Genomic DNA, 26244 nt, shown 5'->3' with positions numbered 1-26244 from the left:
TTTTCTGTTGCTTTATTAAGCAATGCTTTTCTTTGTATTCTGAGTATAGAGAAAAGATGACACTGTAGGACAGTTTTCATCCATCTATGTGATATATGTATCAATTTAAAATAAACATGATAGAAAACCTTATGAAATAAATCTTATCCTTTCTGATGGAAAGAGGATACTTTGATGTCTGATTTTTAATTCACACTGCTATCTGGAAACCACCCTGATGATTTATTGATTTTGAGAGCAAGAGCTCAACTGAAAGAGAAAGTTCTACAAAGACAAAAGACTGCTATAACCAACTTTGTAGTAGTTTACTACTTTTGACAAAGGACTTCTCCTTTATGGGTAACATTACATGGGGCTCTACCTAGCAAACATTCTTGTAGAATAATTTGAGGAATAGTAGATCCTAATGCACAAGATCTCTCCATCTACCTTTGTACTATTAAATGCTTATTGAAATATGCTTTGACTACCAGTTTTCTTTCTGGAAATTATAGGGTTTGGAAATTATTGAAGTGAGAATTAGTGAGGTTCTGCTCTATTTAACCCAAGCTTTCCCTACTACAGCTTAAAAGCCATTAGTTCTTATTCTGTCTTGTTGACTAATGAGAATAATTGATTCCTGTCTTCTTTTTACATTATACATTTATGTATTTTTGTCCATTAAGCTTTCCCTTTTAAAGTGATGTTTTCAAGAAATGCCATATTGATCATCTGTGAGTAGAAGTTCCTGGTTATACTAATATGAAGAGGTGAGTAACCTTATTTCTGGGTCATTAAACCAATCGGTAGAATTGGAATTAGACAAACAGATCTTTCCCGTCTCTAACTTTAGTGTGTCTATCAAACTGAGATAAAATGCTTTGCTTAATGTGTTTCATCTACCTCCTTACTCACTAAATATAGAATTTTCTTTATAGAATTTTTGAGCAAGAAGTCTCATTTGAAACCGTGCAGCCCAGTTTCATGATTTTACAGATGGCCTAAGATGGGTAAGTTCTCTTTAGCCCTGAGTTTTCTGACATGCCAGAAACATTTTCCTCTTCTTCTTCATATGGCAACCATACCTTTCCTTTAAGGTCTCAGCTGAAAGCTGAAATGTTAAATGTCATGACTTTAAAAAGACCGTCTCGGACTCTCTTATTTGAGAAAAATATTTGTCCTTTCTCTATCACTGCATTTTCTTGATTTTCTTCCTAGAACTTACTATATGAACCACAATATGCTGCATTCTTACTTATTTTCTGCCCTTTCTGCTACACTGTAAGACACATAAAGCAAGGTTTCTGATGTGATGCTTACCACTCTGTACCCAGTGCCCCAGGAAGATGCCTGGTACTGTGTAGGTACCGGATTTGAGAGCCGAGAACAGAACATACCTTCTTTCTTTTCACACACACACACACACACACCCCGACCCCTGAGATAAATTGGCACCATCGTTTACTTAAAATTCTTGATCTTGTGATTGCCATTAGGTTTTTGCTGGTAGTGTTGCAGCTTTACTCCGCATGGGAGTTCTTATGTTTGTATTATATGAAAGAAACTAGTGCAAGCATGCAGAAATCATTAGCTATAGGGCCTGGAAGTAGAGTGATCACTTTTTACTTCTTCCAAAGAGGAAATTTAGGTTCTGAAAGTGGAAAATGCGTGGTAAGCTAAAGAACTGGCTTGCAAAACATCAGGTGGGCATACTTACGGAATAAGCCAAAACCAGTTACTGTGAGAACCTGGTTGCAATAAGAAATTATCAGCATAATTATCAGCTGAGCCATAGTTTACAACTGTAGTGGAAAGTAAGATCACCTGCAGGGCTTCTGAAAAACGCTGATGCCCTTCCCTAGGATCCACTGGATCAGAAACTCCAGTGATGGGCCCTGGGCAGGTATATATTTTTAAATTGTCACTTGTCATTCTGTTGATTCTGTTGTATACCCAGAGTTTAGAACAAACTTTGGTCTTGGTTAACCAAATTTGTGTTTGCTGTGTTGAGTATTTTCTTTTGAAAATCAGTAAGTCACTACAGTGGCTGCAGATTATGCATGATATTTAATTTTATTGATTGCTATGATTTAACTGTGGCCCCAAAAAGCATGAATTGAAAACTTAATTCCTACTGCAACAGTATAGGGAGGTGGGGCCTAATGGGAGGTGTTTAGGTCATGATGGATCGACCATCATGAATGGATTAATGCTGATTATAAAGGGCTTGAGGCTGCAAGTTCTATTGTATCTTGTGCTCTCTCTCTCTCTCTTTCCCTTCTGCCTTCTTCTGTGAAATGATGCAGCAAGAAGGCCAGATGCCAGCAGCTTGACATTGGACTTCCCAGCCTCCAGAACTGTGAGAAATTTATTTTCTTTATAAGTTACCCAGTCTGTGGTATTTTTTTTACGGCAGCATAAAACGGACAAAGACATTAATTTTTTGTAGATAACCATTGATAGTATTATGTTAGTCTACTGTCTACATATTTGGTTATAGAACAGTAATGAAAATGGTTCTGACTTATTTTAAATGTGGTCCATCTACATAGTAATTCTGTGGGAGCAATTACTTTTCTGGAAATATGCCAATTGTGCCTTCATGTAGATTTGTCACCTCCCTCCACCCACTCACCATATGGATTCCTTCTCCTGTTTTAAGTCAGGTTTTAGGGCCTGTCTCCTTTAGCAAGTTCCCATAAACAGTTCCATCTACTCTTCTTAAGCACACTGTCAAACTAAAGCCAATTTACCTTTGTAAATTACAGCGTCTTATTACACACATACTTGTATGCAAGTACTTCTATGAGCTGCATATTAGTCACGATGTCTATTTTAATAGTAGTTTAGCGACTTTTTAATATGAATTGCAAGGATCCAAGGTCATATGGACTCAGCTGATGAATGTTCAGTAAATATTTGTTGGGTAAGTGAGTGGTCAAGCCATACTCATTCCAGGAAAGCTTTTTCACAAGAGTAAGTTAAAAAAAAAAAAGGGGTGAGGGGAAGATTTGTTGGCAGTTTGTTTCTGTGAAATAAAAATGAAATAGAGTTTTCTTTTTTCTTGTGGCTGATTTCCTTTCACAGGTTTCTTTACCAACTGGCCAGTGGCCAACTTTGTCAGAGCTGAAACAACAGACAGCTAGAAAAGAGGTTCTCAGTTGATAAATATTTGATTTACAAGGTATTGAGAGGTTTGAAGAAATGCAAGGGAGTTTGCCTAATGGGAGTTGTGTTTAATATAGTGAGGAAGATCACCAATAACCAGGGCTGTTTTTCTTTGCAATGGCCAGTGGGCACCTAAGTTTACCAGCCTCGTTGCACTGCAGATTGTGCTGGACTGAGTTGACAACTAAGCAAAACTGAGGACTGGGATGCTCTTGGTTCCACAACAGAAATACAGCTGAAGGGAATATTCTTAGATTTTCTTTTCTTCTTTTCTATAACCTGTGATAAATATTGTATGCCTCAGCAGCATAGGGAAAAAAATGATTGATCCTTTCTCAGTGATATAGATATGTGGCTGTGTATGTTATATGCAGAATGAATGATTGAGAGCAAAAGTAGGGAGGGGGGCATGAGAGAAACGCAAGCCACTATGTTTAGAATTGCCAATAGCAATCTATCAAAGGAATGTCAGGAGTGCTAGAATAGCTGGTGGATTTTATCTCTAATTTAATCATTTGTTGTTTTTCTGTTATCAAAGTGTTGTTTCTTTTTAAATTTTACTTCTCTTTCCCTCCGTCAAAGTTCCAAAGAAATAGTCCTTATTAGGAAAAGAATAATAAACTGATTGAACCAATGCTTAAGAAAAAAAAAATGTGCTGCCTTTTATATACGCTGTGAATCTTATGTATAAAGATAATCCTTCTGATCCAGCACCACATGTTAAGAACACTGCACTTTAAATTATTTTCCCCTACCACAGGAATAGTGCAGACCATTCATTGTCAATGGGGACAATATTGCACCGAAGGAAGAAGAAGAACTGATTTGGGGGGGAGGTGAAATAATTAGATCTCATTATAGTTTATGGCTCTCCAATGAGCCATAGTACATACATAGATATACAGTGTCTGTCTTTTATTTCGATCTCTCCTTATAACAACAGCTTTAATTATGGAAATGTTTCTTTCTGAATGTATTATTTTGGAGGATATTTAACCAGGTGGTTTTAGGAGGACTTTGCTTTGTAGGAAACTTTGTTTCAAGACTAACAGCTAAATGAAAGAAGAGCCTGTGTGGGCCAGTGGACCTAAGTCTGAGTTCTTTGCACAGATTATCTACCTGTTAGTCTCCCTGAACTGTTGGAGAGTGTGGGAGAGTGGGTGGAAGATGTTTTTTACGATTTTGGAAAAGTGTGCTGCCCTCTGATCATGAATACTACATAAATGTTGAAAGGCAGTTAGTAATATACTTGGGTCTGTTAATCCAAGCCATGAAAAGAGTTTATGAGTGCTCAGCAGAACATGTATTTCTTTCCCTCCACGTCTCCATAGGATGAACATTATTCAGTATCTCTTTTAGAAGAGTCTTGTTTTGTTCACCATTGTTATCTGTGTCTATTGTGTCTTTCCTTCTAAATTGTATACTCTGAAAGAGAGGAGCCCATGCAGAATCACAAAGCCGCAAAGCATTAGAGGAAAAGGAAGGGCACTCATTTACAAAGCCGAAATTCACTTGTTAGTTCATCTATTCATTCATCATCCAACAAATATTTATTGCACACTTAGCACGTGACAGGCTGTCTTGTTTTGTTTTCTGCTGCTATAACAGAACACCTGAGACTGGATAATTTAGAAAGAAAATAAATTTATTTGTTTTGTGGTTTTGGAGGCTGGGAAATCCAAGACTGAGGGGTTATATCTGGTAAGGGCCTTCTTGCTGCATCATCCCATGAGGGAGGGCGGAAGGGCAAGAGAGCAAGCTTGAGAAAGAAAGAAGGGGCCAAACTCGTCCTTTAATCAGGAACTCACTACTGAGATAACTAATCCATGTCCTCGATAATGGCATTAATCCATTCATGAGGGCCGAACCTCATGACCTAATTGTCTCTTAAAAATTCCATCTCTTGTCAGGCACGGTGGCTCATACCTGTAATCCCAGCATTTTGGGAGGCCAAGGCAGGTGGATTGCTTGAACCCAGGCGTTTGAGACCAGCCTAGGCAACATGGCAAAACACTGTCTTAAAAAAAAAAAAAAAATCCAGGTGTGGTGGCACATGCCTGTAGTCCACCCTACTCAGAAGGGTAAGGTGGGAGATCACCTGAACCTAGGAGGCAGAGGTTACAGCAACCCAAGACTGTGCCACTGCACTCTAGCCTAGGTGACAGAGACCCTGACACACGTGTGTACACACATAAACACACCCACACAAGAAATACCGCTTCTCAACAAGGTTGCAATGGAGATTAAGTTTTCAACCCTTCAGCTCTGAGGACACATTTAAACCATAGCACAGACACTGGGCTGAAACTTTAGGAGGTACACATATAAATTAGTCATAATTTATCATGTTTTTAGAGAGCTTAAAGTTCAGTAATAAGAATAATACACTTTTGCATGCCTTCCCCTTGCCTAAAACAAAATTTTCCTAATGGCTGCCTATTGAATATATCATGATTTATTTACTTATTCTCTTATCATTGGTCTTTTAATTCTTCATTATAAATAATACTGCAAGGAACACCCTTACATATAAAACTTAATTAGTAAATTTTTACTTATTTATTTATTTATTTATTTATTTTTTGAGATGGAGACTTGTGTTGCCCAGGCTGGAGTGTACTAACATGATCTCAGCTCACTGCAGCCTCCACCTCCCAGGTTCAAGTGAATATCCTGCCTCAGTCTCCACCATACCCAGCTAATTTTTTTGTATCTTTAGTAGAGATGGGGTTTTACTGTGTTGGCCAGGCTGGTCTCAAACTCCTGATCTCAAGTGATCTGCCCACCTCAGCCTCCCAAAGTGCTGGGATTACAGGCATGAGCCACCATGCCCAGCCACTAAATTGTTATTTCTTTTTATAATTTTCTAGAAGTGGAATGACTAGGCTCAAAAGTGTAGAGTCTTAAAATGTCTTGATTTTAATGCTATTTTTATATTATTCTTCAGCAAATTTTTACCAATTTGCACTGCTGGTAGCAATGTGTGAATGTGACTCTCTCACTGTACTCTGACTGGCATTGAGTATTGTGAAACCTTAGTTAATACAAAGGAGAAAAAGTGTTATTTGAAACAAAAAATGATTACAGCAATTTATGCTTTTTAAAGAAGATAGCATAATTCAAAATAATGAGAAAACAAATATCTAAACTACTCCATTCCTCTCAGAGAAACTTTTGGAATCAAGAGAAGAGCAAGGCAGGGAATTTCAAAGTTTCTATAAGTTCAGTTTTTCTGTACTGAGGTGGAACACGGAATAGAGATTTATTATTTAGGGGAAAATATCAGTGACTCAGGATGCCTTGAGCTAACTAGGGGGTAGAAAACTGCAGGATAAATGAGAAACTTGAGTTTTTGATGTGGGTAGGAGATGAGGAGGTGGGGGTGCGGGCAAGTCTGAGGAGAGGAATTCTGAAAGAGAGCGGCTAGCACTTTCTAAAGGAAGTAGAAAAAATAGTCAACCTCTCTGTCACCATAAACCTTTGGAAAGTCTGTTCTTGATATGGAAATTAAGGAAGGGATATGTTCCATGTCTGTGGCATCGTTTCCAAAGGACATTTCACCCTGTGAAATGGCAAGATGCTCCATTTATGCTCTGCACTCATGGACCCAAAGTGGAATAAGATTTAGAAAGAGTTACAGGTGATTCTGAAGAGCTCTACAGGAGTTAAGCTTTTCCTCTCTTAAAAACTAAATTGGGTTATATTTTACAGATATTTAAAGTTAGATATTATTTCCTAGTCATGAGGCTGAACATTTTTTTTCCCATATGATTTAAAAATTTTTTTGGCTGTTCATTTTTTTCTTCTATGAATTGTCTACTCAGATCCACTGCCACTGGCATTTGCAACTTACATGAAGATATTATACTGTATGGGCTGTATGGAAATAGGGTGAAACATATTTCTCTGATATCAAGACCAAAGCAGTCTTTATAATGGTGAATAAATATTCAGTCAATAACACAACTCTAGATGGTCTTCCTAGAGGATAAGGGCTAAGGAACACCTGTGCCATTGTGGATCCCCAACAACTATTTTTTGAATGTGTAAGATAACTACCTTGAGTCTGCTGATTATCGCTTATTAGGAAAAGGCTAGGAATATCCTACTTAGAATCCCATAGAAACAAGAAATCTTGTCTCTACCAACGTCCTCCAAAAGCATTATCTTTTAGTTCCAAATTGGCTATGAGGGTTCGGAGATACAATGAGCATTTTCTCAGCAGTCTGAGCCATAAGGTGCATTTTTCTAGAAAGCAGGTGTGGAGGAAGAAACACTGGAAGTACCTTAAGACCATACTTGGGACCCTGTGTAACGAAGTGCTAAAGTTTAGACAGCCTGCATTGTGGAGATGGTCGTACTATGCCCAGTAATACAGATTTTAGGGCTAAATGCCAGCCTACTTTATTGATCTCCTCTTTCCATGCTAATGAGATGTTCAGTTTTCAGTAAATTACAATTCAAATGCCAAAAAAAAAAAATCCAAAGGTGACTTTGTTTTGCTTTCGACTTGAACATTATCAGAATATCCATGAAAAAAGTCAATCTCAAAAGGGCTTATCATCATAATAGCAATATTTTAAAAGTGATAAACTTCAAAAGCGGAATGGGCTTTTGTTTGTTTTCCTGCTGGGACAGATAGTGTCCCACAGGATCTTCCTCCGGGAATCCTTGTCAGAGGATGAAAAGAACAAGGTTTGTGTAGGCAGTGCCAGCTCCTATTCCCTTCAAAAAACAAACAAACAACAAAAACAGTTACCTCTTCCAGTAGTTTGCCAGGTGGATCGAGTAAAATTTCAGTTGACCTGCTATTCATTGATTGGTGTAAAAAGGTAATAGAATTATTTCAGAAGCTTATTTAATTAACGCATTTCATTAAGATTCTGCCTAAAAGGGAGGAGGCTAAGGGTGGAAAATCTTGAGATAAAAGTCTTTTTGAATCCAGATCATTGATGAATTGATGATGACACTAATCAAACCCACAAGCTGGAGAACAGGAAACGTGGGGACAAGTTTATTAGGTTTACTTAAATAAACCTAGGTTCTAGAATTGCAATGACATCGCTCATAGTTATAACCTATCCTAAGGAGCAGTTTAGAGCTGGACAATCTGATTTAAATTGTCTTGCAGTCTCCAAGACAGTCCTGATTTTGTGCTCCCTGAGATTGTGAGATTCAGATAGATCTCACCTTTACTAGATGGGGGCAGATTTGCAAGTCCTAATTGTGCCTGAAAACAATAAAGTGGACTTCCTCTACCAACTTGACCCTAATGAAACTGAGGGCCAGATTCAGCATTTGTGTTAACACTGACACAGATGGGGTTATGTGAATGATGTGGATTTTCTGTCTTCCCACAGGTCATCTGTGGTTGTGGTCTGGCCTTTTCTTCTTGAGGATATATCTTAACTCTATATTATCTATGATAGTTAGGCTCTTAGATCTGTGAATGACAGAAAACCCAACTCGAGTTGGCTTAGGCAGGTAAAAGGAGTTTATTGGCTTGGGGAGCTGTGAAAAGTCAAGCTAGAACTAACTTCATATATCCCTTGATCTGGAGGCTAAAATGATGCAAACAAGACCAATTCTCTTTTCGTCTCCTCATTCCACCTCCTTTACTGACTTCATTCACAGCTCTTTATGGAGGCAGGTGGGCAGCTTTTAGCCCCAGTGCCACATCCTTCAAAATCCATGTCTTCTAGGAAAATAGAACTTCACATATTAACTAGTTTAGAAGGCTGAAATTTTATTCTTGTGCAGTTCTGAGTGACTTGTTCATTCCTGGAGCTAGTCTGGTGTCAACAACATCAAAAATCCATACCAGGAGAGAGAAGGAGGGCAGGTGAGCAGCGGGAACAGGAGATGCACTGATATTACAAAATTCAGTACACAATTCTGCAGGCTTACTAAAGAGATTGTAAGCCCAGCTTCTGCTAAAGACCAAAGACTTAGGTCTATTTAGAGTAGGAATTGGCAAACTGAGCTGTCACTGAAGACCTAGTGCCTCCTGCCTCATGAAAGCCATTGGAGGACAGTCACCTTTTTTTGACAGTCCCTTGGAAAACAGAAGGTTCACCTCTGGGAAATGGGCTCTTTTTTTTTTTTAAAATTGCGTTTTATGTTTTGGGGTACATGTGAAGAACATGCAAGATTGTTGCATAGGTACACACATGGCAGTGTGGTTTTCTGCCTTCCGTCCCCTCGCCTGTATCTGTCATTTCTCCCCATGCTATCTCTTCCCACCTCCCCACCCCACCGTCCCTCCCCCAGGAAATGGGCTCTTGACCGACAACGAAATACCTGTGTGAAACGCTGTCATTTCTTCTGATACTACATTTGTTTTTCTTTGTAGCCAGCATAAAAGTTGACAGCATAGTATGAGCTTACTGGGATGCTGTCCATCGAAGAGAACTATCAAAGTTTCAGCGTTAGAGTTGGATATAAAATAAATGTAATCGTCCCAGTAAGGTATCTTCAGACACAAGGAATGCCATTCATTTGGCCCATCATCAGTAAGCAGCTGGAGTTTCTGAAGACATATTATTGATCTTCTCGTGACACTTTTTCTCATGGGGAGATAATCCACTTTCAGGACTTCAAATACAGTCATATGTAGATAGAGGTTACTCACATCAGTGCCTAGGTCCAAATATAATTCAACTCCTGCTGCCGTCTCAAACCCATTATATTTAATACTGAACTGAACACCTTGAGTCCTGTTCCACGTCCTGTGTTCTCTATCTTGGCTTACCATTTCACCAACCCAATCTAAGCCATAAACTTGGGAGTCATTTTAGACCCCTCCACCAGATGATACCTGTTGACAGTTTTTGCATCTCTCAATCCATCTTCTATAGGATGTCCAGTCGCATGTTCATTCGAGCCACATTTTCCATGTCTAAATTTCATACCTACCATGTGAAAGATCTGTTTTAGATATTGGTATACAACAGTGAGCAACACAAAGGTCCTGCTTTCATAAAGCCTATATTTTATTGGGAAGAGAGAGTGAATATGTGAATAAATATAAATAAAACAGGGAAGGGGTAGAGGGAGAGTTTGCAGTGGGGAGTTGTTATTTTCTGCAGGATAGTCATGGAAAGTTTCTCTCATTAAATAATATTTGTCCAAAGACGTTAAGGAAACAGAAGAACCAGCAATGTGGATATGGGAGTAAAATGAGATTCAGTATACAGAACAGCAGAAAGTATAGGGGTTAGTGTACATGCAAAGGATACCAAGGAGTCCCAATTAGCTGAAGTGGAAGGATCAAGGGCATGATGGCAGCAGACACCAACAGAGAGGATAATCGACATAGGGTGGGATCACATTGAGGGAGGGCATTGTAAGGTTTTGGCTTTCATGGAGTAAAAGGAGAAGTCTTTGGAGAGTTTCCAGCCAAATAATGAGTTAATCTAACATTTTAAAAAGAACAGTATGAAAACTGTGGAAATGGGAAACAGACTATAGTTTTAGGGTTGTTGTGGACACTTTTATCTCCCCAAAATTCATATGCTGAAGTCCTAACCCGTAACATCATTATATTTGGAGATAGGATCTTTTAGAAGGTACTTGAGGTTAAGTGATGTCCTAAGGCTGGGCCCTAATCGGATATGACTGATGTTCTTACAAGAAGAGAAAGAGACACCAGATCTCAATCTCCCTCCCTCCTCTTTCTTTGTCTCTGCATGTGAAACCACCTTTGCAAAGACTATTACAGTCAGAAAAATCTGACATAGGAAAATCATGGCAGTGAAAGAAATCTGACTTGATCAATCCCATCTTGCTTCCAACCTTTGAGCTGCCTTTGTGCTTTCCTGGGCATAGGCCAAGGTAACTATGAGAGGAGTTTAATTTATAGTTTAACTTCTTTTCTTTTTTTGAGTTGGAGTCTTTCTCTGGCTGGAGTGCCCTGGCATGATCTCAGCTCACTGCAACTTCCGCCTCCTGGGTTCAAGCAATTCTCATGCCTCAGCCTCTCAAGGAGCTGGGATGACAGGTGCCCACCACCACGCCTGGCTAATTTTTGTATTTTTAATATTGGCCAGGCTGGTCTCAACCTATTGACCTCAAGTGATCTGCCCACCTTGGCCTCCCGAAGTGCTGGGATTACAGATGTGAGCCACTGCACCCAGCCAATATAGTTTAACTTGAAACAAAGATGATGATAGTCTTTCCCAAAAACAAATCCCCTCCTTGCTGGAGGATCAGACCACTCTTGCCAAAACTAATGAATTCGTCATACATTAGAAATTGTGGCTCAGGAGTCATGCAGCCAGAGGCCACAAGATTCCCAATCTTCCCAATTGTTTCAATAGATGACATCACTGTTGTAAAATCTAAGATTGGTGTTCAAGGTATTTTTCAGACCCTGAATTCTGATGGACCAGCTGGCACCACCCAGACTGATAAACTGGCTCATCTAGCTTTGTTGCTCTCACCCACAAACTGGCTCAGTGCAAGAGAACAAGCTCCAACTCTCTGTGATTTTATCCCTGACCCAACCAATCAGCACTCCCTATTCCCTAACCCCTGTCTGCCAAACTAGCCTTAAAAATCCCTAGCCTCTTCGCTTTCAGGGAGGCTGATTTGAGTGATAACTCCAGTCCTTCTGCTTAGTTAGCTCTGTGTTTATTAAACTCTTTCTCTGTTGCAAAATCGGCTGTTTTTAGTTCATCAGCTTTTCTGGGCAGCAGGCAAGATGAACCTGTAGAGCGATTTACACGTGGGTACAGAGGAAAGGCCCTGTGAGGACAAAGAAAAAGTGCAGTTGTCTGTGAGCCAGAAAGAGAGGCTTACCAGAAACCAACCCTGACAGCAGCACCCTGATCGTGGACTTTTGCCCTCCATAAATGTGAGAAAATAAATTTCTGTGGTTTAAGCCACCCACTGCGTGGTATGTTGTTAGGGCAGCTCTAGGAGACTGATATGAACTACTATAACAAAGGTACTTCCGTATGTAAGATAAAGGTACATTTCTTTCTCATAGAGTAATCTAAGTTCTAGGCTGGTGCACAATTCTACTCCATTCGATTATTCAGGGGCTCAGGCTTTTCCATCTTGTTTCTCTATCAAGTTTTCAGTATTGTCATCACCTGCATTGCTAAAGGCATATTTCTATATTGCAGCAGACTGACGAGAAGAAGAAAAGATGTATCAAAGAGCAATCTCAGTCTCTTAAAAGATCTGTCTCAGTCGTGGTTCATACTCCGTTGTCATGAACTTTGTCACATGAGTAGGGCAGGGAGACGAGGAAATGGAGTAAAGCTGGTGACCGATTGCGTGACTATGGGAGAAGGGGAGAACAGATTATATTGGACAACTAATTATTTCTACTACTGCCTGATCCTTTGGCCACCAAACATCTGTGTACCTTTCTTTTTATGTAAAAATACACACAATCCCTCTTCAAAAAAGACAACCCTAAGTCCCACTAAGTTTTGAATTTAGATCAGAGCCTAAAATCTCTGGGTGATGAACAATTTTCTCCATCAAATCTGGATATATTCCTAGGATACAAAAATACAACAACACACCCTATATACAATCATGCACTAAGGATAAGATAATCATATTAAAAACTCTCTATTGGAAACAAACAAATGAACAAACAAGTCAGTGGTTTATGTAGTGATGGGTCCTGCTGTGTAGAAATTGCTTAAATGCCCTAATCTGGCAGTTGAACTTACTTGATTTAACCCTGGTTCTGCTTTCTCGAAGGAGTTTACTGTCTATTTTCTTCCTGGAAAATATCCGAAGTATCCTCTGTAGGGACTGTGTCACTTTTGCAGCCTGCTTCTTGCTGGTACAAATTTGATGATACTACATTTGTTTTAAAGCTCAGTCACAGGTGTTTTGCAGACCAGGCTTTGGTTCCTTTGGAAATACATTTCTCAAAAACATGATAGGTTTCTGCTGTATTCATTCTCAGCCACATTTGGCTGTAGCAAAATCCAAGGTTTTTTCCCCCTAGCCTTAGTGTTTTTACTTGTTTTATGTCATTCTGCCTTGCTGCCCCTCAAGAACCTCCATGACCCACCCACTTGCGACCTTAGTAGCTCTCTGAAACAGTAGACTTCGGATAAGAAGGCAAGATAAGAGCCTTAAAGTTTGGCTTCTGTGATCAGAAAGCTTTTTTAGTCTTCAAACCCGGATCCTTTCTATTGTTTTCCATTTCTGCCTGCCAACAGGCTAATTCTCAACTGACCTCATCACTTCTTTATTATAACTTGCAAGCAATAAGAAGTTGTTCTTTCTTTTTTTTATTTATTTATTTTTATTTTTTAAAATGTATTTTATTGTAATTTTGGGGTACTTGTGCAGAACATGCAGTATTGTTGCATAGGTAAATACATGGCAGTGTAGTTTGCTGCCTCCATCCCTGCCACCTGTATCTGACATTTCTCCCCATGTTACCCCTCCCCTACTCCCTACTTTCTGCTGTCCCTCCCTAAATCCCCCCCTACAGCAGACCCCAGTGTGTGATGCTCCCCTCCCTGTGTCCATGTGTTCTCATTGTTCAAGACCTGCCTATGAGTGAGAACATGTGGTGTTTGATTTTCTGTTCTTTTGTCAGATTGCTGAGAATGATGGTTTCCAGATTCATCCATGTCCCTGCAAAGGACACGAACTCATCGTTTTTTATGGCTGCATAATATTCCATGGTGTATATGTGCCACCTTTTCCTTATCCAGTCTATCATCTATGGGCATTTGGGTTGGTTCCAGGTCTTTGCTATTGTAAACAATGCCGCAATGAACATACGTATGCTTGTGTCTTTATAATAGAACGATTTATAATCCTTTGATTATATACCCAGTAATGGAATTGCTGGGTAAATGTTATTTCTAGTTCTAGATCCTTGAGAAATTTGCCACACTGTCTTCCACAATGGTTGAACTAATTTACACTCCCACCAACAGTGTAAAAGTGTTCCTATTTCTCCACATCTTCTCCAGCACCTGTTGTCTCCAGATTTTTTAATGATCGCCATTTAACGGGAGTGAGATGGTATCTCAATGTTGTTTTGATTTGCATTTATCTAAAGACCAGTGATGATGAGCATTTCTTCATATGTTTGTTGGCCTCATGTATGTCTTCTTTTGAAAAGTGTCTGTCCATATCCTTTGCCCACTTTTGAATGAGTTTGTTTGTTTTTTTTTCTTGTAAATCTGTTTTAGTTCTTTGTAGATTCTGGATATTAGCCCTTAGTCAGATGGGTAGATTGCAAAAATGTTTTCCCATTCTGTTGGTTACCAGTTCACCCTAACTACTGTTTCCTTTGCTGTGCAGAAGCTCTGGAGTTTAATTAGATCCCATTTGTCTATTTTGGCTTTTGTTGCCAATGCTTTCGGTGTTTTAGTCATGAAGTCCTTGCCTATGCCTATGTCCTTATTGGTTTTGCCTAGGTTTACTTCTAGGGTTTTTATGGTGTTAGGTCTTATGTTTAAATCTTTAATCCATCTGGAGTTAATTTGAGTGTGAGGTGTCAGGAAAGGGTCCAGTTTCTGCTTTCTGCACACTGCTAGCCAGTTTTCCCAACACCATTTATTAAAAAGGAAATCCTTTCTCCATTGCTTGTTTTTGTCAGGTTTGTCAAAGATCAGATGGGTGTAGATGTGTGGCATTGCCTCTGAGGCTTCTGTTCTGTTCTATTGGTGTATATCTCTATTTTGGTACCAGTACCATTCTGTTTTGATTTCTGTAACCTTGTAGTATAGTTTAAGTCCAGTAGCATGATGACTCCAGCTTTGTTCTTTTTGCTTAAGATTGTCTTGGCTATGCGGGCTCTCTTTTGGTTCCATATGAAGTTTAAGGTGTTTTTTTTCCTGTGAAAGGGGTCATAGATAGCTTGATGGGGATAGCGTTAAATGTATAAATTACGTTGGGCAGTATGGCTGTTTTCACAATATTGATTCTTCCTAAACATGAACATGGAATGTTTTTCCATCTGTTTGTGTCATCTCTTATTTCCTTGAGTGGTGGTCGTAGTTCTCCTTGAAGGGCTCCTTTACATCCTTTGTTGGTTATATTCCTAGGTATTTTATTCTCTTTGTAGCAATTGTGAATGATAGTTTGTTCTTGATTTGGCTCTCTTTAAGTCTGTTTTTGGTGTATAGGAATGCTTGTGATTTCTGCACATTGATTTTGTATCTTGAGACTTTGCTGAAGTTGCTTATCAGTTTCAGGAGATTTTGGGCTGAGATGATGGGGTCTTCTAAATATACAATCATATCATCTGCAAATAGAGACAATTTGACTTCCCTGTATCCTAAATTGAATGCCCTTTATTTCTTTTTCTTGCCTGAATGCTCTGGTTAGAACTTCCAATAGTATATTGAATAGGAGTGGTGAGAGAGGGCATCCTTGTCTAGTGCCAGATTTCAAAGGGAATGCGTCCAGTTCAGTACGATAGTGGCTGCAGGTTTATTGTGAATAGCTTTTATGATTTTGAGATGCCTTCCATCAATACCTAGTTTATTGACAGTTTTTAGCATAAAGGGCTGTTTAATTTTGTTGAAGGCCTTCTTTGCATCTATTGGTATAATCATGTGGTTTTTGTCTTTGGTTCTGCTTATGTGGTGGATTACATTTATAGACTTGCATATGTTGAACCAGACTTGCATCCCCAGGATGAAGTCTACTTGATCGTGATGGACAAGTTTTTTGATGTGCTGTTGCAATCGGTTTGCCAGCATTTGATTGAAGATTTTTGCATCTATGTTCGTCATGGATATTGGCCTGAAGTTTTCTTTCTTTGTTGAGTCTCTGCTGAGTTTTGGTATCAGGATGATGTTGGTGTCATAAAATGATTTGGGAAGGATTCCCTCTTTTTGGATTGTTTGGAATAGTTTCAGAAGGAGTTATACCAGCTCCTCTTTGTATGTCTGGAAAAATTCAGCTGTGAACTCATCTGGACCTGGGCTTTTGTTGGTTGGTAGGCTATTATTTCCTGCCTCAAATTCACCCCTTGTTATTGGTCTATTCAGGGTTTCTACTTCTTCCTGGTTTAGGCTTGGGAGGGTACAAGTGTCCAGAAATTCATCAATTTCTTGCAGGTTTACTAGTTTATGTGCACAGAGTTGTTTGTAGTAATTTCTGATGGTAGTTTGTATTTCTGTGGAATTTGTGGTGATATCATCTTTATCATTTTTTTATTGCATCTATTTGATTCTTCTCTCTTTTCTTTTTTGTTAATCTGTCAGGTGGTCTGTGTATTTTGTTCATCTTTTCAAAAAACTAGCTCCTGGATTTATTAATTTTTTTGAAGGGTTTTTCGTGTCTCTATCTCCTTCAGTTCTGCTCTGATCTTTGTTATTTCTTGACATCTGCTTGGTTATGAGTTTTTTTGATCTTGCTGCTCTAGCTCTTTCAATTTTGGTGATATGGTGCCAATTTTAGATCTTTCCTTGCTTCTCATATGGGAATTTATTGCTATAAATTTTCCTCTAGACACTGCTTTAAATGTGTTCCATAGATTTTGGTATATTGTGTCTTCATTTTCTTTGGTTTTGAAGAATATCTTTATTTCTGCCTTCATTTCATTGTTTATCCAGTCAACATTCAAGAGCCAATTGTTCAGTTTCCATGAAGTTGTGCAGTTCTGAGTTCGTTTCTTAATGCTGAGTTTTAATCCTAAGTTCTAATTTTATTGCACTGCGGCCTGAGAGACTGTTTGTTATGATTTCCATTCTTCTGCATTTGCTGAGGAGTGAATTACTTCCATTTATGTAGTCAGCTTTAGAGTAGGTGTGATGTGGTGCTGAGAATAATGTATATTCTGTGGATTTGGGGTGGAAAGTTCTGTATATGTCTATTAGGTTTGCTTGGTCCAGATCTGAGTGCAAGTCCTGGATGTCCTGGTTTATTTTCTGTTTCATTGATCTAATATTGACAGTGGAGTGTTAAAGTCTCCCACTATTATTGTGTGGGAGTCTAAGTCTCTTTGTAAATCATTAAGAACTTGCTTTATGTTTCTCAATGCTCCTGTATTGGTGCGTATATATTTAGGCTAGTTAGCTCTTCTTGTTGCATTTATCCTTTTACATATGTAATGCCCTTCTTTGGCTCTTTTGATCTCTGTTGGTTTAAAGTCTATTTTATCAGAGACTAGGATTGCAACGCCTGCTTTTTTTTTTTTTTTTTTTTTTTGCTCTCCATTTGCTTGGTAAATCTTCCACCATCCCTTTGTTTTGAGCTATATGTATCCTTGCATGTGAGATGGCTTTCCTAGATATACCACACTGATGGGTTTTGACATTTTATCCAATTTGCCAGTCTGTGTCTTTTGATTGGGGCATTTAGCCCATTTACATTTAAGGCTAATATTGTTATGTATGAATTTGATCCTGCCATTTTGATGCTAGCTGGTTATTTTGCCCATTAGTTGAGGCAGTTTCTTCATTGTGTTGATGTTCTTTACCATTTGGTACTTTTTTGGAGTGGCTGGTACTAGTTATGCCTTTATATGTTTAGTGCTTCTTTCAGGAGCTTTTTTAAGGCAGGCCTGGTGGTGACAAAATCTCTGAGCAATTCCTTGTTCATAAAGGATTTTATTTCTTCTTTGCTTTTGAAGCTTAGTTTGGCTGGATATGAAATTCTAGGTTGAAAGTTCATTTCTTTAAGGATGTAGAATATCGGCTCCCACTCTTCTGGCTTGTAGGGTTTCTGATGAGAAATCCGCTGTGAGTCTGATAGGCTTCCCTTTGTGGGTAACCTGACCTTTCTTTCTGGCTGCCCTTAGCATTTTTCCTTCATTTCAACCCTGGTGAATCTGACAATTATGTGCCTTGGGGTTGCTCTTCTTGAGGAATATGTTTGTGGTGTTCTCTGTATTTCCTGGACTTGAATATTGGCCTGCCTTGCTAGGCTGGGGAAGTTCTCCTGCATAATATCCTGAAGAGTGTTTTGCAGGTTGGATTCATAAAGTCCGTCACACTCAGGTACGCCGATCAGACATAGATTAGGTCTTTTCACATAATCACATATTTCTTGAGTGCTTCGTTCATTTTTTTACTCTTTTTTTCTCTAATCTTACCTTCTTGTTTTATTTCATTGAATTGATCTTCAATCTCTGATATCTTTTCTTCTGCTTTGTCGATTTGGCTATTGAAACTTGTGTATGCGTCACAAAGTTCTTGTGTTGTTTTTTCAGCTCCATCAATTTATTTATATACTTCTCTAAGCTGAAAAATATGGAATGCTTCATGAATTTGCATCTACTCCCTGTGCAGGGGTCATGCTAATCTTCTCTGCGTCTTTCCAATTTTAGTAAATGTGCTGCCAAAGTGAGCACAAGGAGCTGTTCTTTCTAGAAAATTTTCCTAGACCTGCTACTTCAGTAGGCATGTGGTCTGCCTTCCAAATCGTTTGAGGCAATAGTTTACCAGGTGTTTTGCCAGGGTATGCCAAATATTTGTGGGTTTCTCATCTCTAACAGCCTTCTGTTGCCCTAATGATAAACCAATGTCACATTTTAGGTATTATAATGGTAGCATTGCATATATGGTAGTTTTTTCTGTATTAGGTTAAGGATAGCAGCTAAATAAAGAAACTATAAAACACAATGCTTGAAACACAATGGAAATTTTTTTCTTTCTCACATAATTATCTGATGGTAGCTCTCTGCCATATAAATAATCGGGGACTCAGATTCTTTCTATGTTGTTTTCTTATTACCTCATGGGGCATTGTCTTCATTTGCAAGATTAAAACTATATCTCAGTGTTGTCCATCACGTAAAGAGGAGATTCTGGAGGAGATATGCTTAGAAGTGGGCACATTTATGTTCTGCTCATATTTTAATGGTGAAAACAAAGCCACATCTAACTGAAAGGGAATCTGGGAGGTGTAGTGTAGATAAGCAGCCTTGTACAAAGCTTCAGTCGTATTATAAAAAAGTGAGAATGTTAGTCAGCAGCCTCTGTTATGGGAGACAGTCTAAAAGTCGGGACCCTTGTTAAGAGGCTGCCGTAATCATAAGGTATGCAATGATCATGTCTTTGTAGAATGGTAGTAGTAGTAGTAGTAGTAAAGGTGTTGAGAAGGAGTTGGATTTTAGATATATTTTGAAAGCTAGTAGAATTTGCTGATGGGTTGGATATGAAAGAAGGTGACTCTAAGATTTTTGGTTTGTGCACCTGAGTAGTGACATGTACTGAGAAAGGGAAAATTGGAGGAAGGGCAATTTTGAGATGGGGAAAATAAAGAGTTAGATTTTGGACTGATTAGACATCCAAGTAAGGAGGTCATGTGAGGATATATAAGTTTGAAGTTCAGGAATATTATTGAAGATATAAATTTCTGGGGCCATCTGTGTGTAGATGGTATTTAAAGCCATGCATTTGTAATACCACCTAGAGAATTAGTGAAGCTTAAAAAAAAAAGGCAAAGAGCTCTAAGAACCGAGCTTTAGTGCACTCCTGTGTTTAGAAGCGAAGGAGATTAGGAGAAACCAACAAAGACTATTGACAGGGTGGCCATGGAGGTAGGGAAAGAATTAAGAGATAAAGTTTCCCTAAATAAAAGAGAAGGTATTTCAGGAAAGAGAAAGTGGCAGAATAGGTCAAATATTGGTATTTCAATGAAGTTGAAAATGACAATCAATCAGCAACGTTAAGTCCAACTGGTGACTTTGACAGAGTTGTTACATTGGATGGAGTGATTTGAAGAGATAATGGGACTAGAGGACGTGAAGAACAAACATGACCAAATTTTGGAGAAGTTTAGATATAAAGGGAAGTTGTGAAGTGGGTAGTAACTTGAAGGAAACTATGGGAACATGAGTGGGTTCTTTTAATATGAGAGATATTAAAACAGGCTATATATTCATAGGAATGATCCAGTAGGGAAAGAAACATATCACAATGTATAAGAGGGAGTGATAATCATTGGAATGATGGTAAGTGATGGGATCTGGCATTCCAGTGTTGATCTTGATCTCAAATAGTAACACCCTTCACCTATTGTCATGAAGGAAGGTAAGGAAAATGAATGTAGATGCAAGTAAATTGATAGGGACGGCAGTGGAAATGTGTGGACATTCTTTTCTGATGGCTTCTACTTTATCAATCACGCAGGAAGCAGGGTCCTCAGCTAAGAGGGCATCAGGAGAGAGGAACTGGAGGTTTGAGAAGAGATGAGAAGTTGTGAATTGTGGTCTAGAAGAAGAGGAGTGAATGAGTTCAGCATATGCAGAAGAGTTGCTTGCTATTCCTGATGATAGATTTAAAGTGAAACAACCAGGAGAATTGAATATTTTTTCCAACCTTGTTTATCTTTGTGATTGTAGGTGCAGAGTAGACAAGAATTGGTTTACCAGCACAGGGATTTAGCCAGGTGTGTCTGTCAAGGTCCAGTCAGAAGACAGAAACCATACCACCAACTAGAACAGAGAAAAATCTAAGATAAACAACAATACCTAGGTGAATGATGGTTATCTACTAGACAGGGGTGCACGGAGGCAGTGCCTGCAGAGGGAGACTGCATGCCTGCATGCCAGTCACAGCACCAGAAATGTCTCTTCTTTCACTTCTAGCCCTGCACTTTCCCTCTATCATTCTCTATGGGCAGAGCTTATTCTGGAGAAATGGCTACAGAAACCAGCTCTGGTATTACAAAGCAGGGCAAAGAAGACTGGGATTTGGAATTGAGAGACAACAACTTAGTAACTGGTGCAACCAGATGAGCACGAGGTGGACAGCGTAGGCAAGAAAAGTGAGGTTGTATGCTAGAGAGTGATTGTAATTATCATGGAATCTTATCTGGATGAGGAAGGTGAGAAGGAAAAGGAGGTGAAAGGCAATAAAAAGAAGCCACTCTTGTAACCTGCTGGAATGGCAGTCTCTGGAAGCGTGCACAGTATGACCCGCACAACCGTTTGTCAACACTCTGTAATGCACTGAAAGACCCATTTGGACCCCAGAAAGACTGGAAGAGGGTTCTACATGTGAACAGATCTGATTTTTCTGTCAATGTTCAGAATTATCACAAAGATCTGCTAGATGAATCCTGTTGGAGAAAGTAAGTGGAGAAACTAATTCGTGCTTAGGCACTTTCATTTACTGTAAGGACCATGGAGAAGGCAAATTTTCACCTAAGGTATTATTATTAAACATGGAAAAACTTAGGGATCTTTCAATACTTTTCCACTTTGTTTCCTAAGCTATGAATAAGAATACTAAAAGATTCAGTTCTAGTCATAATGAAACAATGAATGTATTATGTTTTCCAAACTACACGAAGATTCTCACATTCCCCTTCTCCTTCGCTGCCCGCATCTCTTCCTCCTTCCACCCTCTTGAGAATCATTGACCTAAACATATAAATGTCTAATAGGGCAAGCTCAGGGATCTGCAAGAGGCCACTCAGGAAGAAATCTGAAGTGTGAAGCATTTTACCCCACTAAAATCATACTAGTTACTGACAGCCAACTCTGCCTGCCAGTAATTATAGCCTGTCAGGGTTCACAGGCACTTGCATTTCACAAGGATGTGTGAATTGCACATGTCTTACATTTCTTAGTAGGGGCCTGCCCTACAGCAATATTTTTACCAAATGACAGTTTTCAGGGAGGTATTGGATCTTATTTAAGTGAAAAAAATAATAATAATAGTTATTCTTCACTATAAGACCACAAAGGAGGCTGCAATTAATGAATTTGCAGAGTCAGGAACATTGCTCAAGGCATTAGCTGTTTGGTTTAGAGCTGTTTGTTTACAAGTCATTAGGAGACCCCAGACTCATTTGTGGTGACAGGTAGTCTTCATTCGTTTATCTGCTTTTTTTTCCTCCTTAAACTAATTTTTTATTTTGTTAAATACATAACATAAAAATGACTATTTTAACCTACTCATTTAGGTGTCTCATGGGTAAGCTGCCTCTTTTTAATCTACCTATGCAATATAAAATTAAGAGCCAATTACACTGTCATCAAATAGAGGAGCGTTTTTAAAAGATAACTGGAGAGTAATATACAAGGTTTTCTCATCACTACACCTAATTGCAAAGAGGAGCAAAGGATTTTTCATGAGTATTTGAACTACAATTAAAGATAAATAATCAACTATGAACTTTCCATTATTTTAGCAGTGTGCTCTCTGAGGCCACCAAACTTTTCCCAGGGGAAAATAGATTACTGTTTGCTGTAAATCAAATGTATGTGGAAAAAAGGGCATACAACGAAGTGGGAAATAAGAGAGCTAGGACTTCAGGAAAGCAGAGAAAGCATTTCCGGGTCAAGAAGAGGTAGAAGAACTTTTGCAAGCTAAATGAAGAAGGATTTAATAAGAGAGAAACCTAAATAAGCATGAAATTGGAGGAGTGGAGAAGTGGGCTAAAAAGGTGATGCAAAGATCATATATGCAACCTGCTATGGGGAGTCCAATCAAAGACAATCAACTTCCAGCCTGGATTTCGTTAGAAAATTCTTCATTCAACAGGCACAAATTCAGCTTCTATTTTTATTTTCCTTTTTACACATAACAGTTGATCACTGGGTGAGCAAGATATACCCAGAGTCGGCACCCTCACTGTTGTGGAGTAACAGTTCTTGAAGGAAGGTTGTACATTGGGGTGAATGCGGAGAAAAGAAAGTGTTCTTGCTCTTCTCAGCTCAGGGAATTCATTCATTCATTCATTCATTCATTCTTTACTGAAACTTTTTTTTTTTTTGGCATTTCCTAGGTTCCAGGCAAAAACACTTTTTCACGAGTGTAAGCAAGACCAATAAGTTTGTTCTTTTATGGCCCTTATTATTTTGCTAAAGATAAAGACAATAAACACACAAATAAGCAAGAAAATATCAGGTAATAACATCTGTGGTGAAGAAATTACAGCGGAATGGTGAGATAGAATATACATCTTCTTGCCTAAAGTGAATTATTAGACCCTTTTTATTTTTCCTTCCTGTCTTTCTCCTGACATCTTTTTCTTTCCCCTTTGCTTCCTTCGCACATTTTCTGGAGCCCATATTATGTATCAGGCATATCTGGTTTATATTTTTAGATTCCCTAAGCCCTACTTGAGAGGAAAAAGTACAGTATTTTGCACATAGTAGGCCTCAGTAAGTTGTTGGAAAGATTCAGTTGCTCGAAAACTTAAGACTGCATGAAATGAAGAACATAAAATATCAAAAGAGAGGAAAGAAAAAAATGAGCATAATTAACACAGAAACAGGTTAAAATTAGATGACAGTGAGCCTTATTGGCACAAATAATGACTACATCAATATGGCATTTGAAATAGCAGGACGCCATCATTTATCTCACTTTTGTGTCTCATCTGTCTTATGAATTTGGAGAAAGCAGGGCATTTTGCCAAATTTAGAAGCAATTCAAATTTTATGTATTAAGACTTTCGACTGAAAGTTGTAGATGTCTGTATTCAAGCTCTGATTGCTGGCAAGATAAAATTTTCCAGTTAAAAGAAAATCCGTTTTTAAGATTATGAAAGAGAGAGAGAGAGAGAGACCTAACGTGCAGGGTTAATTGTAAAAAATCGGAAACAGATGGACTGATGTCTTCTTAAGAGATAGAAGGGAAAATAGAGGGAAAACAGTAAGTGTCAGAATGCAGTTTGGGGGTCGTTGCTTTTGGTCACATAGCCTTAGTATGTTGGATAACTTACAAGCTTAGGCCGATTTTCCTGGTAAAGGAGCTTTGGATGACATAAGCCAAACATTTTTCTTCTTAATTCTCCTGGTAATAGCAATTTATCTTTTTCAAGCAGTGATGGAAATGGAGGAATGCACACGAATGCAGATGCTGGACCTCTCTGCCCACCTTATATGTAAATGTTATAATAGGATTTACCTGACTTAGCAGTACAGTGGAAGCTCCCAGAATTCATTTTGATTCCTACCCCTGCTCACAAAGGCTATGTAGGTTTGTAGAAAAGATCAGCATTAAGCAGAAAAAAGTCACAGCCATACTAACACTTTTGGAAAGCATGAGTTTACCATAAAATATAAGCCAATCTAAAATCCCGGTCAGAAAGTTACGAGTGTCTTAGGGTGGAGGTGGCTTATCCACAATTGACTTAGGCAGATGTTGTATCTTGCATTTCAACATTCATGAATAAATTCCCTCAACCTAAGGCATATAAACACACATTCATGAAAGAATCCACATGACTCTCTTTATTTTTAGGAGATTACATAAAATATTTATATCCCTCTGTCTTCCTAACCAATTACTTTCCCTAAGAAAAAAAATAATACATATGAAATGTGATTAAAAATTTACCTTGTACCAAATAACTTGCAATTAACTCATTCATTTCCACATTTCTTCATTCTCAGTTGCAGTTGGAATGCACTGTAAAACAACTATCACTTTTGAACCTTTCAAACTGGAAATACACCATATCAATGATGGCAGGCAAGTCAAAACACAATGTAGATTTTGTATCAATCAGAATGTCAAATGATCTCATTAGAGTTTCAGGTCTATATGTGGGTGCATTTTCAACTGCTCTGCTTTCCTGCATGAAAGTTTAGCAAAGATTAAGTCATTTACCAGCGACAGTTGGCTAAGGCAGCTGAGTGGAGGCTTTGATGAAATGTGTCAGTCATTTTCCAGCAACTCTGCCTTAGACAGTAGGTTATCAGGAGTAACCGCTGTCAAAGAACTATTGTCAATGTGGTTGGAATTCTTTTGACAGAACATTCCTCTCCTAAATATTTTCTTTAACTTGTTTGTGAGCCTTTTCATTTTTACCACTGTATTCACTATTAAAACTAACATCTGAACATCATAGCCTGGATTTATTTTTAAAAAAAATTCTTGGCCTGGCGCGGTGGCTCAAGCCTGTAATCCCAGCACTTTGGGAGGCCGAGGCGGGTGGATCACGAGGTCAAGAGATCGAGACCATCCTGGTCAACATGGTGAAACCCCGACTCTACTAATGGTGCAAAAAATTAGCTGAGCATGGTGGCGCGTGCCTGTAATCCCAGCTACTCCGGAGGCTGAGGCAGGAGAATTGCCTGAACCCAGGAGGCGGAGGTTGCGGTGAGCCGAGATCGCGCCATTGCACTCCAGCCTGGGTAACAAGAGCGAAACTCCGTCTCAAAAAAAAAAAAAAAAATCTTGGGGGAGTAATGAGTGCAAAGGATGGACTTTAGAATTCATGTAAAGAAATAGCAGTACATATGTTCACTACGTGGGTGATGGGATCAATCATACCACAAATCTCAGCATCACACAATATACCCATATAACAAACTGGTAAATGTACCCCTTGAATATAAAGTAAAAGCTGAAATAAAAAATTAATTATGTACATAAGTAATACATAATTAAACAATGAATGTCACATAATATGCTATTTATATAATATTTTGTTCCAGATTTTACTTAAAATTAACCAGCTATTCTTATTAGCTAAATTTGAAGAATCAAATATTGTTTCTGTTCTTGTACATCTCATAGCCTGACAAACCCAAATATCTCATGGTGCTGGTATGTAGCACAAACTCTAAACATCTGTGTGTGACATATTTATTTAAAGCAGAAAAATCTCGGGCTTCTAAGGGTCTCAGTAACAGATCATGCCAAAAACTATTCCAACTATTTCAGATACTGAACTTTCAAAATGCTACTACTTCTCTTTCTCTGAAAAATTTATAGTGATCAGATCCTAACAAAATTTGGAGTCTCTGAGCAGGTATACAGAAATATCCGCATATAAAGACAAATTTAACATACAAGAAAATGAATTTGAAGCAATGACCATTTGATATTTAAACAGTGATTTCCTTACATCAAAAGAAGCTACTTTAAATTTATCTTATGTAAAAGATCAGCTCAAGGTCCATGACTTCTGTTTGAAAATGTTTCATGGGATTCTTAGCCACACAACAGTTTTTAGCTTACAATTTGATAATGAATGAGTAGACTGACTTTTTTAAGTGAAATGTATTAGCCTGGGCATCATCACCATCAACTAGAAGCAGAAGGCCTTCTAGTTCAAAAGTGTCCTTTCAAATTATCTTGTGTGTGTTTTCCAAAATTGAATATTCATCTTACGATTTTAAATGTTGATTTAAGACTTTAGTGAAAGATATGTATTTGTGAAGCTGAACCAAACAGTGGGAGTATT

At 38.5% G+C, this 26244-nt stretch overlaps 1 protein-coding gene and 1 non-coding gene across 3 annotated transcripts in view; one reads left to right on the top strand and one right to left on the bottom strand.

Annotated features, from left to right (window-relative positions):
• DERA (deoxyribose-phosphate aldolase) overlaps window positions 1–24472 on the top strand; it is a 240106-nt gene extending 215634 nt beyond the window's left edge. Inside the window, exons 10-11 of one of the 2 annotated variants that reach the window (XR_012518583.1) lie at window positions 918–989; window positions 2286–24472. The gene's annotated coding sequence lies outside the window, so the exon portion shown is untranslated. Of the gene's footprint in view, window positions 1–917 lie in introns of both variants that reach the window. The other variant, XR_012518582.1, reaches the window with a different exon arrangement.
• LOC120360801 (U6 spliceosomal RNA) lies at window positions 18336–18442 on the bottom strand. The gene has a single exon (XR_005577220.2). It is a non-coding gene; the product is annotated as a U6 spliceosomal RNA (small nuclear RNA).
• Window positions 24473–26244: the final 1772 nt, after the last annotated feature.

The sequence above is a fragment of the Saimiri boliviensis genome, chromosome 7, assembly GCF_048565385.1.
Source record: "Saimiri boliviensis isolate mSaiBol1 chromosome 7, mSaiBol1.pri, whole genome shotgun sequence".
Lineage (NCBI taxonomy): Eukaryota > Metazoa > Chordata > Mammalia > Primates > Cebidae > Saimiri > Saimiri boliviensis.
The sequence above is the reverse complement of the archived record's forward strand: the minus strand, read 5'-3'. Positions and strand labels throughout refer to the sequence as shown.